Below are 19,232 nucleotides of genomic sequence, written 5' to 3'. Positions count from 1 at the left end.
CTAACAAAAAGTTATTTCGTTTAGCATGATATTCTCCAGCTCCATCCATTTACCAGTAAATGCTGTGATTTCATTCTTTTTAAAGATTGAGTGATATTCCATTTTGCATATATACCACATTTTCTTTATCCACTCATCTGTTGAAGAGTACCTAGGTTAGTTTCATTGTTTAGTTATTGTAAGTTGAGCTGCTATAAACATTGATGTGGCTGTGCCTGTAATATGCTGGTTTTAAGTCCTTTGTGTACAAACTGAAGAAAATGGTATGGAGATTCCTCAAAACTTAGAATGGAACCACCATTTGACCCAGCTATCCCACTCCTTGGTTTATTTCTAAACCATCTTATTTGCCAAAAAGACTTTGAGTAGACACTGCATGATAAATGTATTACATATTATATGTGTACGGTGTCAAAAGTGCTTCATACTAAGTGATCTATAAAAGTTATTAATATTGAGCCCTATCATTCAAAATACCTCAATTGCTAATAACTTTTTTTTCCTGAAAAGTATTTTCTTTAAATATTTTTATGAACTAGAGAGATAAGAATAATAGGTTTATTCCCTGAAGATCTAGTATTTATCCAAATTGATGTCTGCATAGTATTTCAGGAGAAAGGGAAATGCCATTAAAAATAAATTAGGGCATCATCTCTGGGAGGAACTTTTTGAAAGACCCAACAGTTGAAGCAACACTTCCAGTGTTTCTCTCGGAAGTGGTATTTCTGTAAAACTCAGCTGTGGCTCTTGTTCAGGGAGAAGAGCTCTAAGTATTATGGGAACCAGACTCCTCCCTGCCCCAACATATCCATCATACATATCCAGAGGCTTGTACTAAGGCAAGGGGAAGTTAAAACTCTTTTGTGGGCTTATCTATCACATGAATAGTAGATTTAGATAGAGATTTTCTCATCTGGTTTCTTTCAATAGATGAAATTCTTACCTCTGAAGTATAGAACTTTTCACGAACCTAAAAAAGGTGAAGTTTTGTACTTGCATTTCCAAGTTTGCCAATATGTTGTAGGTGGAGTCGACCTATGTTTGGCATTAGAGGACCTTATAGGTATTGCATATATCAAATCAGTATATAAGCATGTGGTCCTTTGAGTAAGAAAGCATCTGTACTGTGATCCACATTCCTTAGAGCACATCCATTTGGGTGGTTAGGGTGGCAGAGACTGGCTTATAGAGCAGTCTGGGGATTAATAGGCAAATTTAGGTTTCCAGGGTAAGTCAACCTGGTAGGCAGAAACTCCTGACCATTTTTGGAATTAAGAGTTTTATTGAACACATATATATTTTAGCATTTTATGTGAAGTAGACACATTATCCATAAATTGGAATCTTGGCGTTATGGGGCTGTAGGTTTTCCTTTATCTCTATATCTGTTAGTGCCTTTTAAAAATACTTTAGGAGAAAAGAAAAACGAAAGAACTAATTACTAGTGGCCATATCCCTAAGAGCTAATTCTCGGTGACTGTTTATTGTTCTGTAAAGTTATATTTTCCTTTATGAAATTTTGGCAATATTACTTTCTGAGCACTGCTCAAGTACATACATTTCATATTTATCTGTAGATTACCATTGTGGAATTTTTATAATTATAAAAATTTAAAATCATTTGATACAACTGTAACTAAATTCAAACACATTATTACTGGATGAAGAATTCATGGTAATAATATTCTGAACTTAGGAATAAAATAGGGACTCTGCTAAGGAATAGAAAATATTTTGTCCATTTTTAGCCATTCCATCACGAAACTCAGTCCTAGGCAAATTTATGGTAATGAGATATGTTCAAAAACACCCTAACTCCCTTATGTTAACTTAAAAGATCTGGATGACTCCAAAATCTTTGAACCAAACTCTATTTTATTACTTGATAATTTATTTTAAAAAGAATTATAAAGGCAACAATGAAACTGTGTACATTCGTGTGCTGCATAATGGTGTTTTGTTTAGCAAAAGACCACATATATGTTGGAAGTCCCATATGATTTTATCAGCTAGTGATGGGGTAGCTATTTGTGGAAGTACACTACATGATGTTCAGAAGTTACAAGGTCACCTAATGACACATTTCTCAATGTATCCCTGCCACTAAGTGACACATGACTCTGTGTGTGTGTGTGCGCGTGCGCGCGCGCATGTGTATACCATTGGAATATAGCTTTTGTAAGTCAAAAGTCTACTTGTGTGACAAAGCAGAATAAAAATAGTCATTGATTTAAAAAAAAATGAAAAGGGAAGGAAAAGGGGTCTTGGAAGAATTCTGAAGGTGATTGTCAAGATTTTCATTAAAATTTGAGAAAGCCACATTTTGAAAGACTTTATATATCCAAATATTGTCAATCATTTAAAAAAATATTTCACGTTGAAAATCAAATACAGACACTGTTACATTTATGTAGTTGTAATTTGAGAGTCACAATGATGGTAGCTTTTAGAGGTGACAGGAACATCATCAACAGGAAGCCATTTCTGGAAATACCTGGAGTGAGTCCTTGGACCATCCTCAGAACAGCTATTAATATAACAGAAATTATGAACTGACTTCATTTTAGTGATGAATTTTAATAAAGATAATCAAACTTTGGGCTACTTTAGTAGCTCTAGAGGTATTTTTAATTAATTGCAAATTGTCAAATTTTTCAAATATTAGTAATTGTAAGTCGAATTTCCCTTTGCCTTAATATCTGGGCATTTTTTTTTTTACTACATCTCTTTACTAAGAATTAAGATGAGAAGAGTCTTAAGATAAAATACATCTTACCAGCTTGATAGTCAAGTTCTAATCTATAAAATACTTACATTAGGCCAGGTTAAACATGACTTCAAGGAATTAATTTTCCCTTCGCAATTTAAAAACAAAATCGCAACTAGAATGTTAAAGCCTACCTACCACCTCTGACAGGTGGTGCTTTTCTATCATACATGCTACATGTCTGCATTTTGATACCTAGCTTCAGTGGTTTTTCTCCTTATTGTTTGTTCTGAAATTAGTTATTCTTCAATAGGCATTTTATAGTCAACCATAATGGAGGTTAACTTTAAAAAACATAGTATGAAATCATATTTACTATTATCCTATGCATAGTGAAACTAGTCAATCAATGTAGCATCGTTCAGCCTTGATGAAAAGTTGTTATACTTCTGATATCAGCATCACTTTCAGTGCCAGCGCTGAGGGGTTGACTCTTTTCCAGTGTTCATGAAATACATGTGATCTTTTTTTCACTAGAAGATTGAAAGGCAGTGCAAAAATGTCACTCTGATTTATGAAAAATTAAGTCTTTTCCAAAATTCACCCTAATTTTGTGTACCTCCAGAGCAATTTCATTCTTACAGTTTGCACCCCATTTCTACATATTGAATATCAATTTGGGATGGAGATCTCAAGGCGGATGGCCTTTTGAAGACTGATACCAAGAGGCCTAACAGCCCCGAACTACAGAGCACAGGTCTGCAGGGGCTGGAAGTCTGTTGAAGGCCTGGCCAAGGGAGCAAGTAAAGGAGAAGTGGCTTGAAGCTGGATTCCACGGGGCTCATTCAACCTTAGCCACATCCTCATTCTTTTAGTGACACAGTAGTTACTTTCCTCCTCTCCTGCCCATCCCTCTGAACTCAAGGCTAGAGTCCCCACTTCCTTCAGGGCTCTGACTCCTGAGCCTACCGTCTTACTTCTGGTTCCCTCCTTGCTCAGTTTTGGCCACAGGGATAGAGGATCCACTTTGTCGGGATGTGCTCCCCACCAGCTCCAGGCTCAGTGCTGCAGCAGTTTCTGTGTCATCTCTCACAGGCATGATTGTCTCAGCCACCCCAGGGCTCAAGGCTGCTGCTGCTCCTGTATTCCCCACGAACGCAGTGATTAGCTTCCCGGACTCTAACACTCAGCCTCATCCCTCAAACCAGCAATGAACTGAGCTCAGGAAAGGCTTTTCACTACACAAATGGAAAGTCACTTTTCAAACTCCTAATTTTGAGCCCTGTTATAAGTCAATGCCCCCTCAAGTCACTCTTTAAGTCTGTGATGTTCCTCTTTTCACCTCTCTTCAGAATCTACCTGCTGTTCTGACATCTCTCTGGCAGCTGTGTTGGTGAGACTCCACTTCCAACCTTTCTTTTGTTAAGGGGCAGAGAAATGTCCAGAGGAATGTGCAGACAGGAGGTCTTTAACAGGAGAACTTTAACAGGCTTCAATTGTCTGTTAGCTGGTGAGTTCACTTAGTGTAACTAAAAACCTAAATTGTAGGGACAAGAGGACAGAGAGGGGGCACAGTTCCTCCAGCCTGGAATTGAGAGCATCTAGAAGGAACATATTCTATTCTGGGAGGTTCCTGTGGATTCCAGGGACTTGGCAAGGCTACCCCGTACTCTTCTTCTCAACTACAATTAGACCAGTAGACCCTGCTCTTAAGCTGCTCTGGTTCAGCCTGTTTCAACACAACACAGCAATGACAGAATGTGGCATGGGGATATGGGTGACCTACTGGTGACAGATGCATATGCTTAAGGGAAATCTTTCCTATTTTGCAACCATTCTACAATAACAGTGTGTTAGTTTTTCATCTCTGTGACCAAAGTATCTGAGAAAAATAATTTAAAAGAGGAAAGATTTACTTTGGCTCACCATTTCAGAGAACTTAGTTGATGGTTGGCTGACTCCATTGCTCTAGGCTTGAAATGAGGCAGAACATAAGGTGAAAGGGCATGGTGTAAGAAAGCTGCTCACCTCGTGACAGCTGGTGGTTAGGAGTGAGGGGAGACAAGACACAGTCCCCAAGGGTGTTTCTCTAAGGACCCACTTTCTTCAACTAGGTTCTACCACATAGTTTCCACCACCTCCCAATGGTCAATTCAGCTATCAATGGATTAATCCATTAATGAGATCAGAATCCTCATGGTCTCATCACTTTCCACAAGCCCCACCTCTGAACATTGCTGCACTGGGGACAAAACCTTTATTTATTATTTTATTTTATCATTACTTTATTGAAGCACTATAATTATACAAAAAGTGAGATTTGTTATGCTATATTCATACATGCATGTGATATTTGTTTAATCTCATTTCCCAGTACCTTCCCTTTCCCTGCCCTCCTACCTCTCCTGATTCACTTAACTGATCTCCCTTTAATTAATGTTATTGTTATTTTAATTAGTGAATTATAACTTTCTACACACACATGCATATCTATACGTTTGTATATGTAACATGGGATTCACTGTGGTATAGTCATACATAGACCTAGCATAATTTGGTAGATTTAATTCCCCAGGACTTCCTCCTGTCCTCCCATCTCTTTCAGCTTCCTCACTCTGCTCTCTTGGTGTTCTGTTTTTGTTAGACCCCTTTCATTTTTGTTTTTTGTTATTCCCTTTTCCTCTCTCTCCCTTTCTAACTTCCACATATGAAAGAAAACATTTGAACCTTGACTTTCTGAGGCTGTCTTATTTCACTTAGCATGATGTTCTCTAGTTCCATCTACTTACCCACAAATGACATAATTTCATTCTTCTTTATGGCTGAGTAAAACTTCACTGTGTTTATATATACCACATTTTGTTTATTCATTCATCTGTTGAGGGGCCCCTTGCTGGTTACATAACTTGGCTATTGTGAATTGCACTGCAATAAACACTGAGATGCTTGTATTACTATAGTATACTGATTTTAGTTCTTTTGGATAAATATCAAGGAGTGGGATAGCTGGATTGTTGCTGGCTCTTTGCGGTGCCAAATCCACGGGTATTTGTCACCGCCTGCAGCAATGATTTGCGCGGGTCTTTATCGGTGGTGGACTGGAAACGAACTGCTTCTATCTTTCTTTTAGTGGGCTACTTTCTTGCTTATTCGCTTGTTCCCTGGGCTATTGAGGAAGAAAGGCTTTTCTTAGAGAGAGAGAGAGAGAGAGAGAGAGGGACTTTGCTTATCGGAGAGAAAGAGACTTTGCTTAAGAGAGAGAGACTACACTTTCAGAATCTATATCTTCTTAGTTCTGCTGCTTCTTCTTAAAGGTGCGTCCTGCATCCTGTGAACTAAGGGTGCGTCTACCTAAGGTGCTTTAGTGATGTGTCCCGAGTACTGCAATCTGTGATCTGCAACCTAAAGATGTGTTCCCAGTTCTCCACTCTGCGATCTGCCTTCCGCCGCTGCCCCTACTTACTGCTTCTTTCTGCTTGCCGCTTCTTCTTCTTCCTTTCTGCTAATGGCTTCTCTGCTTCTTTCTGCTAGCTGCTGCTCTTACTGTCGCGCCTTGCTCTCGCGCCCCCACCCACCGCCCGCTTATATTCCCTCCAGGAGGCGGAGGGCGGGGCCACGCCAGTTGCGATCAGGGGAGGAGCCAGCTGCCCCATCACGGCAAGGGTCAAAATGAGCAGGCCCGAGCAGGCGCCCTCGGGAACACCTGTGCACGCATTGTGATAAATCACCTGAGTGTGCTTATGTCAATTAACCTCCTCACCGCCGATGTGATCAGGCGCCGTTCTGGCTGGCATAGCCCCCAACAATTCCCCCTTCTTTATATAAAATGAAAAGAAAGCTGGCAGGGATCATGCCTGTCTTAGGTTGTCCACGGCAGAGCAACATCCTTACCCGTCATTGGACAATGAGGCTCTAGCCCTCATTTCCTGTCTTAGGTTGGTATGAGCTCCCCATGAATCTTACCCGTCTTTGACTACCGATCCAGCATACTAAGCCATATACTGGGAGATTATTCTGCTTCAAGGGCAGCCGTGGCCTGTTTTATGATCACATTATGAGCCTGTTGATTGGCTTTGAGGCGCTTGTAGATGTAAGATAGAATTAACACAAGCATACCCAAGCCTATTAGTGTAAAACCTAAAAATCCCCAAAATTTGGTGCCAAATTGTGCTGAAAAAACAATCGTTTCACCCTCTCTACATGTTTCAATATTAACTCCATTAACCTTTTGATCAGTGCACTTCCCTTTACTTATAAACCCTCCTTAAAGGTGAGGTACCAACATGAAGAATTAAAAAGTCACACAGGATGAAAATAAGCAGCTTGCTTTACTGAGAAAAAGATGAAAACCGTCTGAGTGGCTAAATCAGCTTATGAGGGGCTATGGGTCCAACCAATTCCAATTTGGGAATTGCCGAGTGATGCAATCACTATCAGAAAAAAGATCTGTTACTCCTTAAACTCTACCAGGGCTACAACGGCTGCTTCCATTTTGTGGGCCTTGAGTTGAAGAGCCCTGTGCCTTGTTTCTTAAATGATTTGGTAACATCTTGCCCTCAACAACAGTAACCAATTTGCACTCCTTAGCCCAATGTTTTTCTTTTCTGCGCCTTGGGCAAAGACCTAGGGCATGAGGTGTAACAGATTTTACTATAGTTATCTCTTGGCTTTTCTTTTGTTAGGGCATTGTCTTTTTGCTGCTGTATATCTGCATACACTCCAGGATCATATTGATTTTGAGTATCTATTGAAGCATATTAGCCTTCTATTAGCATATCAACATTTCTACCTTGCTACTGCATTTCTGCAAGCAGTTTCAACAGCTATTTCTTGCCACTGAGCTTTCCAATTAGACATTGTCCTCCAGATAACACTGCTCTGCATAGCTGTTTCCAGTCTTCTCTATTTTGGTCCTCAAATACAGGCAGGTTCTACAAATTTTGAAGCTCTTTGTATTAGGTTTAGCTTTCTCCTACCTTTTCCCCTTGTTCTTAAGTTTTCACTACCACTTGGTTATTCCTTTTGGGGGTTCTTTGTATTAGATTTAGCTCTCTCCTTTTCCCCTTGTTCTTCAATTTTCTGAGTAATTGTTTTCTAGGTTACTACCACTCAATTCTTCCTCACTTTGTTCTCTTGAAGAGTTCTTTTCTGTTGCTATTAGATCCTGTTTATGAAGATCTCCCTGTGGCACACTGGGCAGCTTTTCTTCTATAAAGCCTGGGCTTATTTCTGCTAGAGTTTGAATATGTGATACAAAGGCCACACTAACAGTAGTACAAACACACAAACGATACAAAATATACACATTAGGACGTACATTCCCTCACTAGGGGAATCTTCTTGTTACGCTCTTTCCACTGTCTCTCGGGACAGCCTTCTGTTATGACAAACACACAAGTAACACAAAATACACACATTTTTGCACTTCACTGTTATGCCCCTTGTGATCTTTAACTATCCCTTGCCCTTAAACCACTCTGGCCAGAAACTCCTGCGAGGTTCCTACTTTCCCTGCCGTACCTATTCCCAGAGACAGACTTCTTCAGTTTACTTTCCCCACCGTGCTGATTTCCTTTTTCCCTGTAAGGTTGTTGCCAATTTCCCGTCCCGTATGCTCCCCATCCCTGTGCGGGCCACCACTGGATGATATGGTGTTTCCAATCCAAGTCTTTTGAGGAATCTCCTTGCTTCTTTCCAAAGTGATTATACTAATTTGAATTCCCACCAACCATGTATAAGTGTATCTTTTCCCCACATTCTCGCCAGCAATTATTTTTCTTTGTGTTCTTGATGATTACCATTCTAACTAGGGCGAGATGAAATCTCAGTGTAGTTTGATTTGCATTTTTCTGATTTCTAAGGATGTTGAACAATTTTCCATGTATTTGTTGGCCATTTGTATTTATTCACTTGAGGAATGTCTTTTAAGGACTTTTGCCCATTGATTGATTGGGTATTAGATTTTTGGGTGTTTGGGGAGATTAATATATTCTGGATATTAATCCTTGGTTGAAAGAGTATCTTTTGTTGGCTAAGATTTTCTCCCATTCTGTAGGCTGTCTCTTTACTCTCTTATTTCCTTTGTTGTACAGAGCCTTTTAATTTTATGCTACTCCACTTATTGATACTTGCTTTTATTTCTTGAACTTTACGGATCTTGTTAAGGAAGTCAGTGCTTGCACCAACATGTTGGAGTGTCGACCCTATCTATTCTTCTAGTAATTTTGGTGTTTCTGGTCTAATTCCTAAGTCTCTGATCTACTTCAAGGTGATTTTTGTGCAGGGTGAGAGATAAGGTCTAGTTTCATCCTTCTGCATATGGATAACCAGTGTTCCTAGCATCATTTGTCAAAAGGGCTATTTGTTCTCCAACATGTCAAGGATCAGATGACTGTATCTATGTGCATCTGTCTGTCTTCTCTTCTACATTGGTCTTCATGTCTCTTTTTATGCCAGTGCCATGCTGTTTTTGTTAATAGAGCTCTGAAGTATGATTTGAGGTTGATTGTGATGCCTAAAGCATTGCTCCTCTCGGGGACCAACCCTTTAACAAGAGACTTTGGGGACACTCCTGATCTAAACCATCACCAAGAGCCCCAGGACTGGGCTAGAATCGCCCTGTGTGCATGTGCAGCTGCTCTGGGCTGCAGTCTGCAGTGTCCCTGATATCCTTCCCTGCTTCCCAAGGCTTCTGCAAAACCTCTGGGTGACACTCCAAGAAAGCAGTTTTTTGTTATTGTGTTTTTTTTTTCCTTTTTCTTTTTTCTTTTATGTGAAACTTTGAAGCCCTATCAATGTTTGAGGACCAGAGACTAAAAAGCCTTTTAAAATCCTTTTTCTATCTTGAGAATATTTGAGAAACATGCCCCAGTGCCCTATCCTCCTGAGGGACCTGCTTCAGGGATTCTGAGCAGGGAGTCGGGAAGTCTGCATGTCTATCTTGGGCACAGTGGGCATGGTTGTTGGGGTGTCCTCCGGACACATTATGGGGAGTGTTAGCCTGTGGCTCTGTCACTTTCTTAGGGGGTTGGCAGGGACAATGTCAGCCTTCATTAACTGTTTTTGTGCTTAATGGATTGAACTGCATCTTAAACCCTAGTATGTCAGAATGTGACTTAGGAGATAGTCTTTACGGTGGTAATTGAGATCAAACAAGTTCGTCTGCATGGATTCTAATCCCATATGACTGGTGTGCTTATTGAAAGGGGAATTTGGACACAGAACTAGATATGTGCAGAGGGAAGATGAGGCAAAGAAACAGGGGGAAGACAGTCATGCAACCGAGTACGTGCACCAGCCCGGGAACACCTAAGTTTGCAGCAAACAGCAGAAGCTAGAAGGGGCAAGCTGGACCTCCCCTGGGACATTCAGAGTGTGGCCCCACTGACACCTTGGTTTTAGACTTCTCGCTTCCATAACTGTGAAGCAATCCATTTCTGTTCTTTCAAAAACCACACTGTTTTTGACTCTTTATATGAAAACCTAAGAAAACTAATACAAAGTGTGTTAAAATAATTTTTTTGTTTTGTATTTTTGAGGCACAAAAAGAATCAGAAGTTATTTGTACCAAGAGGAATGTTTGGCTCATCTGGTGCAGGCATGGTTACTCATTTACTCCTGTGTGTTCTCTCCAGTGACGGTGCAAGTGGTTTACCCAACTTTTGGCTTTGAAACTGAGTTAGCACTGTAAGAGTTCCATGCCTCTACCTGGTAAATATCTTGTAAAAGATCTTAACCCGCAGAAGGATGTTTCCATGTGACCCTTTCATGGTTTCTCCTTTTCACATTTATATCTTCCATCCATTTGAATTCCTCCAGGGATTCAGTATGAGGTGTGGCTCCTGTGAAGTTTTCCAACAGGTGGCTGCATAGTTGATTCAGTTCCATTTGTTGAACAGTCTCTTAAAGAAGTATTTTTAAGACTTCCTTTACAGTTTGCCTTCCAAGTTTCAGAGCTTTGTTAGTTTTTAGTTTCAGTTTATTAAGAGCTTTTAAAGTAGGGAGAAAGATTTGACCATTAGTCTTTGGTATGTATGGCTATTATTCCCAATTCTGAAATAAAAATGAATTACCTATTCAAAATTATACAAATTATACATGTCTAATTTAACTGAATATATTGTGTGATATGTCCACCCTGTGTGGAGTTATTTAGTATTTTTCCATTCATTTGAACAATAAAGACAAAAATATCATGAGACTTGAGACATTTGGATAAGGCCAGGCCCATAGGAGGTAGTCAGGTGATACACTGACTATTCAGTTTGGATAGGACATCAAAATTGTTTTCCAGGAGAAAAAAGGAAGAGTATGCCAGAATTCTTTTCTCTCTTCTCCCATTGGTTGTACGTGTCCCCCAAATGTTGCAGAACTGGGTCCTCGGCCTTCCTGCTACTTCTAACCAACTGGAAAAGCCAATCCATACAAAGCTTCTTCCAGGCACTTTGGGTTTATGCTTTCCAGAGTTCTTACTCTAGGTCCTAGACACCTAAATATTAAATTTTCACTTTTAGCTGTCTGCAGCTCAGTAAAGGTCACACTGTCATAAGCCATCCGAAACCAAACTGCTGTTTCCCTCTTTCTCCCTTGAACAGCAAACTCGTTTTTTCCTTCTGGTTCTCTCCACCCCTGCCAGGTTCTCTACCCTTCTTCCTATAGAGCTGTGGAGTCACCTTTGTGCAGGGCTCTTCTGCACTGTGTTATCTTGACTTGTCCTCTTCCCACCCTAGATTTATGCTTCATCTTCATTCCACTGTCACCAGTTTGGTCTGCATCACCAAATTACTTCACTTTTACTGTACTATTCAAGTGTCCCTGCGAAGCTTCTCTGCTAATGCAGGAATATTCAGAGGTAAAATTATTCAGTTATGAGAACTATAGCCTAGTCAATCCATCCTGATTTGAATGAACTGACTGGTAGCCATAGGCAGGTGTGTCCCTGGGACCATGCCCTGGAAAGGTTGACCTTCCCTGTGGCCCTGCCACCCCCTCTCCTGCTTCCCAGCTGCCATGAGGGAAACAGTGAAGCTCTGCTACGTGCATCCTCAAAGACCTGCTGCTTAACCTGGGCCTAAAGCAATAGACCTAGCCAACCATGGATTAATCCCCCACAACCTTGAGCCAAAACAAATTTCTTCCCCTAAATTGTTCTTGTCAGGTATTTTGATCTCAGCCATGGAACACTAACACAGAAACTGGTTCTGAGAAGTGGGGTCCTTGCCATGACTAAGCTTACCAGGTGATTCAGAAGCCTTTGGAACTGGTTTTTGGAAGGAGTTTGGAAGACTTTGAAGATGCAGGCTGGAGAAGTCTTACAATGTTCTAAGAGCTTAATGGGTGATTCTGGTGGGAGCTTGGAACATAGCATGTGGATCGGAATGCAGACTCTGCTCATGAAGTTTCAGAGAAAATGAGGACTCTGTTTGGAATTGAACTAGAGGCCATTCATGTTATATTCTGACAAAGGACTTGCCTACTTGCCTGAGACTTTACATGAGGCTGACTTTAAAGGTGATAATCGGGTGGAGGAAATTTCCACACAACATAGCATTTAGTCAGTGGCATAGATTTTGCTGGCAGCTTTTAGTCAGATTTTCTGTGAAAATTTATAGCAAAAAGCAAGAGTTGAAGTATTTTAAAAAGTTGCATTTGGCCAGAAAAGTGCTTATAATACTAGAGCCATGCATGTGGTTGTTAAAGAGATTATAGGCACTAAAGAGATGCTAAGTACTTTTCACACAGATAATAAGAAAGATGTCTTGAGAACATCTCAGGAATTTACAAGACCACACCCATTGTAGGCTCAAGTATGTGGAAAGGAAAACTTCTTTGAGAAGAGATCCTCAGGGTACTTTGCTTACACACCTGGGTCTAGGAAGTGGCTTCACCATGCTCAACCATGCAGACACTCAGAGGCCACTGCTGCTGTGATCCTAGGGGACCCAAGGTACTACGTGAGCTGGTGGCAGACCTTCACATCATCCATGTGGTGCTAGTTCTGCAGGAATACAGGATGCTGGAGTTAAGGGGTCAGAAGAATACCACTGAGATTTCTAAGAAAGACCTGGGAGGCCAGGAAAAGTGTAGCAGGATTGGGATCCCTGTAGGCTGCCCCTGAGAGTGTGATGTGTGAAGCTGTGAAGTTGAAGCCAAACCTGGAATGGAGACCCAAAGAATTACTCATACAGTAATACAGACTCTCCACTAAAATATTCTGCTTGCTATGGATAAAACCAGATGCAACCACAAGGCAAAGAAATGGGATTGTCCAAACCCTTTAGAGAGCACCTCTTCCTATGATTTGTCTAGATACTGTATGTCATGTTGTAGGATTTGTTTCCTGACACTGAATTCAGTCTTATTTTGGTCCCATACTTTTTTTTTATGCCCCTAATTCTCCCTTTCAGAGTGATAATGTTTACTCTTTGCCATTGTATATTGGATATATGTATCTTGCTTTTGATTTTCATAAGGGCTCACAGTCAAGGGTGTCTTGAGTCTCAGGTAAGATTTTGGACTTGGACTTTTGGGCAGTGCTGGAACTATTATGACCATTAGACTCTTAGAGATGAACTAAATATATTTTGTATCGTGAGATGGACATGAGGTGTTGAGCACTGGGTGGAATATTATGGTTTGGATATGAATCATCCCCCAAAAGTTCCATGTTAATGCAGGAATATTCAGAGGTACAATGATTAGATTATTAGACTTGTAATCTAATCTGTCCATCCTAGTTTTAATGGATTGACTGGGTGGTAACTGAGTAGCTGTAGGGAGGTGGGACATGGTTGGGGGAAGTGAGACTATAGGAAATGTTCATCTTGGAAATGTTCATCTTCCCTGTGGCCCCCTTGCCTCTCTCTGCTTCCTGACTGTCATTAATGGAGCAGTTCTACTCCACCTCACCTTTCCACCATGAAGTTCTGCCTCATCTTGGGCCCAGAGTAATGGACTTGGCTGACTAAACCTCCGGAACCATGATCCAAAATAAACTTTCCTTTTTTAAAAAAGTTTTTCTTATTGTGTATTTTAGTCAGAGCATGAAAAGCCAACTAACAAGGCCCTTATTTGATTTCTTATTTGACATCTACTTTCCACCATGATCTACTTACCTTGACAATCTTGTTGGCCCACCCTTTTTCCTGACATTTGACCATTCACACCTTAAATTAATCTTAGTTTTCTTTTGTTTGGATCCCACTCTGCACCCTAATGGTTGTGCAGAGAATGAATTAGAAAAAGTGAAGTTGTAGTCTTTTTATTACTTATGTTATTTGAGCATTAGCAATAAGGTAGACAAAACTTTGAAACTGTTGATGGGTCACCTCGCCAGAGCCACCAAAGTTGCTTGGTATTCAATCACCTCCTTTCAAATGGTAAGTGACTTCATGGTTTCTGGTTGGAATCCCCTGGTTCATGGCGAATCTTCTGGTTTCAGGGTTTCGGTTCTGTTGCCATGGTTATTAACTGTTCCAGAGTTTGTTCAATTTTATTTATTTATTTATTTTTGTTTGGTTCTGGAGTTTGAACCCAGGGCCTTATGTATGCTAAACACAAGTATTCTCCACCAAGTTACCTCCCAGCCCTGCTCAACGTCCAATGGATACTTCCCTCGTAAGTAAATTGCTCCATGCGTTAAAATCTAAGTTCTGTTTAAAAATTCTTGAGACCAATTCGCCTTGATTGAGTTTTTGAAAGTGACCTTTTTCTTTGGGTCTAGGATTTATCACTTAGTTATATCTAGTAGAGTCCCTCATGTAATAATGGGGAAAAGTAGAAGTACAATTACTTAAAAAAAAAAAAAAGGTGAAATTTAATAAAATGGTGGCAGTGCCCGTCTCTGCAGGGAATTGCAGTTTCCCTTTGTAGTATCTCATGTGTTCATTATGTGACTCTTTCATAAACATGAAATCTAATAAAACGATGGGCAGTTCCCTCTCTGGAGGATGTTAAAAGTGTCTCTTCTTAGAACAGTGTGCTGTATTATAATATGTGGTTCTGTTTACCTGGTCAAGATGTTTGCCTAAATTTGCTCAGGGTATTTGAAACTAGTAGGTGAATGCTTTGGACTTAAAAACTTATTCAAGACCTTGGTTATTTTCCAAAGTATGTATTCAAGTTGTATCTGTTGGTGTTTTTCTTCTTGTATCAGTAAGACAGAAAAGAATGTGAGCATGTTTGCTTTTTCTTTATTGTTGTTCAGAGATATAAACTGAAAAATATATAATCTTTTCCTGAGTAGACTTTGAAATTCTTCAAACTGAGATCCAGAGCAATGCTGTGTTGGCATTGGGTCTGTGGGAATAAGAGGCTCCACTGAGACTGGTCTTAAAGTCTTCAAATTAAAAAAAATTATAAATACATAGATGTGTTATCAGAAGCAAATAGTCAATATCTAATGCATGCATATGAAAACATGTGGCTTCAATCTCAAAATCAGAGAGCTGTATGTAAATATCTTTGTCTTTTTAACAAATATCAAGACCACTTTGAAGGAATCTTTAACACCTAAGTGACTGTCGAAACAGACACATGTTATCATTAGCCCTGGATATTTTTTTAAAATTTATTTTAATTTATTTTATTATTATTTTTATTTAGCTTTTAATTTTTTACAGACTGCATTTTGATTCATTGTTTTAATAAGTTCAACCTAAGTATCATAGAAGCATATTTTAAAAACAAAGTCTATTCTGCAGGTGACTCAGTAATGGTTATAAAACCATTTAAATGAACTTAATGCCACTAGTCTGTGTACTTAAATATGGCGGCAGTGGTAAATATTAAGTATATTTTACTATAATCAAGAAGGAGATACAATACATTGTGAAAGTTACATGAAAATAAGACATTGCTTATTGTGTTCATCAGCTTTACATAACTATGAACAATACCTGAGATAATCTACTCATAAAGAGGAGAAGTTTACTTTGGCTCACTGTTTTGTCGATTTTAGTTTATGGTCAGTTGGCCTCGTTGCTTTGGTCCTGAGGCAGCACATCATGGCAGCAATATATAGCAGAGCAGAACCACTGGGCTTGTGGCCAGGAAGTAGAAGAAAAGAGGAAGAGTCAGGGGCCCCACAATCCTCTTGAAGGGCATGCCCTCAGTGACCCACCTCTTAAGGTTTGCACTAACTCCCAATGGCACTAGGTTGACACACATGACTTTGGTGGGGGGACATTCTAAATCCAAATATAGCACATGGCAAAAAGAAGTAGATGAAAATGATATAAATTCAGAAGTGATTCTTTTATCCAACTTTAAATTTGATTTTCAGTTAAAAAATACAAACATTTTGTGGGGGCTACGGATGTAGGTCAGTGATAGAAGAGTTGTTTAGCATGCGCAAGGTCCTGGGTTTGATTCCTAGTACTGCAAAACCAACCAACCAACCATATATGTGTGTACATGTATATATATATATGTGGGGGTGGGTGGGTGTGTATGTGTGTATGTATATATATATATAATATGTATGCTACATAATATATGAAATATAAACATTTGGCAAGAAGATAAATTGATGAACCAAGGACATGGGGTGGGGCAAATAAATATAAACAGGTTTGACCTTAGTCTCCTATAGTCTTTTTCATATTAAGAAGTAAGTTTGTACTTCATTCATTTGACAGTCATTTGATGAGCTCATTTTATGGCTAAGTTCTCTTCTATGGGAGAATATACCAGAGAACAAAATTGACAAGAATCTCTGCCTTCGAAGAATGTCCATGCTACTCTCCCCATTATTGCATGGGGAATGTGGGTCCTGCTGGGACCATCTGCCTATTTTACACGGGAAGGAGGAGAAGCAGAGCCGAGATTACTAATTTATCTCTTAGAAGCAGTGGCTAATGAGTCTGGTTGTGCTCTCAGCATTTGCCTGTGATCACTCAGCTGAGTGCTTTTATTTTCTGCATCTTACACTCATCTTATGGATGATGACACAGAGCAGAGGTTCATTGCAAACTGGTTTAGCATTAGGGAAGAAACTTGAATTCTAGAACATTATTCCTATGTGAAATTCTCAGCATAGGCTAAGAAAGTTTGCTCACGATTTGATTTTTAAAAAGAACCCTCTTCTTCATCTCCTGTCATGTGACGTAGACATCATCATGAAGGTCTATGTATTGCAGGAAGTGAAGAATATGATGTTGCCCTTATTAGAGCAATGCAGATCTCATAGTGCACCTTCAATAATATTAATCATTATACTTGCTGGTTTTGAGGTTTTTGTTATAATTAATTTTGAATCTGATTTTTAAGGACTATTATGTACCTATAAAATAAAATCATAAGATAACCTGGCACTTTGTAAAACCATTAGGATGGAAACTGGCTTTAAAATGCATTTTAAACTTAAATTCTGCTTGTGCCTTTCTTTTTACTTATGCTATGTGATTTGCTTTCATGCCTTTATGCTTTTTTTCAAATGATCTTGCCATTCACCAAAACTACATGAGATTAGATTGTTTCTTTGCTTTCATTTTATTTTGTTTTCACATGGAGATACAATTAAGAGAAAGAAAACATTTCCTGAAAACTATAAGTTCCTGTCAATTTTCCAGGTTAACCTTAACTGAGATTTTGACTACATTTAAGTGCTTTAAGTCATCCGACAAGCAATAGTTATGCATGCGAATATTTAAATGAAACTGGAAAAAGAATATAAAGGTAAGAAATAGTATGTATTGAAGAACAAATCATACTTTAAACACCCCGTTTCACAATTAAAATCAATCACGTGTAAAGGAAAACCCCAACATAATAGTGACTTAAACAAGGTAAAACTTTTCTCTCACATGAAATAACCTGAATTTCTTTCCTCAGAGATATGGCAGCTTCATAGTCAAAAGGATCTGGGCTCTTCTGAGTTTTCTGTTCCCCTCTCCCAGCACAAGTCTTCCATTGTCAAGGTCAATGCCTGGGCCACTGTGGTTACTGGGGCCTCGGCCATCACAGCTGCCTCCTAGGCAGCCACAGAATGGGCTCTGGGAAGTCAGCGGGCGCACACCTGCCAGCAGGAGCAGTTTCTTGAAGGAGCCTTTCTGAAAGTCTTACTCAGTTCTTGCTTTTATAACTGTCCTTCAGAACACAAGCTACATCTGCCACAGGGGACTCAGGGTTATCTAACCTTTAAGTGGTGCACATTATACCTGGAATAAAATATGAGTTCTCAGTAACCTGAGTTAAAACGGATATTTGGCAGTTGAGCAGCAGCCTCGGCTATAATAGGAAGCTTCACATAATAATTTCAGAACTGGATCCTGTTTAATAAATATTCTGAATTATCGAGTGTCAATTTATATCATCGATAGTTCTTCATTTTGAAAAAGAACCAGAACACAATAACAAAATTCATACTCAAGTCCTATGAGGAAAGTAAAAAAAAGCTACCCTGACTGAATTCCCTTTGCTACACTCCCGTGAGTTTGGCACTACTATGTGGCCATTTTAGAGATAAAGAAACAGGTTCCTGAAGATGACAAGGAGCTTTCCCAAACCCGACGTGAACTAGGCAGAGGCAGAGCATGGGCCGTCTGGTTCCCAGCTGCAAACTTTAAGGTCATTCATTGCATGATGTTGCTACATTTTGTACTTAAAAAATATTCCAGGATGGCGCCCTCATGAGCACTCTTGTGGCTTTGTGGAGAAACGTGGCCATTTGAACGATTTGACCTTTGGGATTTTATCCCTACATGTGTGCATACTTTAAAAAAATATGTAACCAATCAACATGTACACCCTCACATGTACCTCTAAGAACACTTCCTGTGTCAAAGGGAAGTTTTTCTCTATGGAAGAGAAAGCGTTCTGAGCACAAGGTGAACAAATATGTCACACTTGTCTTCAGAAAGTGTCATGCCAAGTCCCAGAGTCCAGCCTCAGGGCCGAAGGAGGGGCTGCTGATTTGACAATTGGAGTGTCCATACCGTTTCTGCTTTTGCCTTTTTTTGGGGTTCAAAGATGAGGAATTTGAAGTGGAGTTCTACTTCCATTAGCAGAGACAAAGTTATGGGAGAGACTGTGTGAGTGTGAGTGTGAGAGGGTGTGTGTGTGTGTGTGTGCGTGTGTGTGTGTGCACACACATGTTTTAGCTGCAGAGAGATATTCTGTGCATCTGCAGGGGGTGCTTCCGGGAGGGTGGCATGAGGTGCAGAGGGAGGGAGGAGGACTCGGACCCCTCACCAAATAGGTAAATGCACACACCCACTTTCCTGAGAACCAGCGCTCTGGGGACTGCACGGTTCAGCAGGAAATGCCCCCTCTTCGACCCTCACCTTCTGGGTGTAGAGCTTGGCTTGTGTCGTCCATCTTTGTTTGAATCAGTCCATTAATCAAATTTAGTGAAAGGTCACTTAGTCACCTGTGAAAGCATAATCTCTCAATTGTTAGGAATCACTGGTGCGACACACACCTTTCTCTACCTGTGAACAAACGCAAATGGTAATTTTCTCGTGAATTTTTCTTTTTCTTTAAAAAAGAATTCTGAGGCTAAATAACCACAGCCTCACTCTTCATT

The 19,232-nt window shown here is 39.8% G+C and overlaps 1 protein-coding gene across 4 annotated transcripts in view; it reads left to right on the top strand.

Moving 5' to 3' along the window:
* The window catches only part of Esr1 (estrogen receptor 1), a 379,897-nt gene that overhangs the window by 248,682 nt on the left and 111,983 nt on the right, over window positions 1-19,232 (top strand). The gene's annotated exons all lie outside the window — the stretch shown is intronic.

This window comes from Sciurus carolinensis, chromosome 7 (genome assembly GCF_902686445.1).
Source record: "Sciurus carolinensis chromosome 7, mSciCar1.2, whole genome shotgun sequence".
Classification (NCBI taxonomy): Eukaryota; Metazoa; Chordata; class Mammalia; order Rodentia; family Sciuridae; genus Sciurus; species Sciurus carolinensis.
Note: the sequence above shows the minus strand (reverse complement) of the source record. Positions and strands in the feature narration are given on the sequence as shown.